Here is a 592-nt window from a genome sequence, read left to right on the forward strand (position 1 = left end):
CTTTGCAGAACTCCTAGCTTTTATTCTACTATACGTAAACAAACACAAAAAAGCCCTTATCTTTCTGCAGAAGTCAGTGTGGCTGGACTAGCAGCTATATTTAAAGTCAGGTTACCTCTGTTACTAGAATTAAATGGAAAGCATATAATGGGGTATGGGCCAAGTATGTTTTGAGCACATCTGTAACTAAAAATGGATGCCAGTCGGCAGGTTCAGATCAGCAACTTTYCCAGGTTGTATTATATCTATATTAAAACAGTAATATTACAGTTATAATAATGTATCACAATTATATTTAAATTACTATTATTCATATTTGTCATTTTGTTGTCCCAGCAGCGAGTAAGGGCCCCGCTGTGCCACACGCCCCCCACACCGTACGGAAAACGTATCTCCTCCCCCACGTTTGGGGCTGAAGCGAAGCAGCCACCGCGCTTGGGTTTCGCCCAGCCCGGCCGCTACGCAGACGGGGACGCGCTGTTCAACGCGCGGCCGCCCCCAGCGCGGGGCGGCGGCCCCTCGCACCTCCGCGCCCCTCCCAGCCCGGCCCAGGCCTCCCCCGGCCGCCGCGCAGAGGCGCCTCCCGCCCCCA

Source organism: Rhea americana, unplaced genomic scaffold (assembly GCF_003343005.1).
Source record: "Rhea americana isolate MKP2758 unplaced genomic scaffold, rheAme1 scaffold_69, whole genome shotgun sequence".
Classification (NCBI taxonomy): Eukaryota; Metazoa; Chordata; class Aves; order Rheiformes; family Rheidae; genus Rhea; species Rhea americana.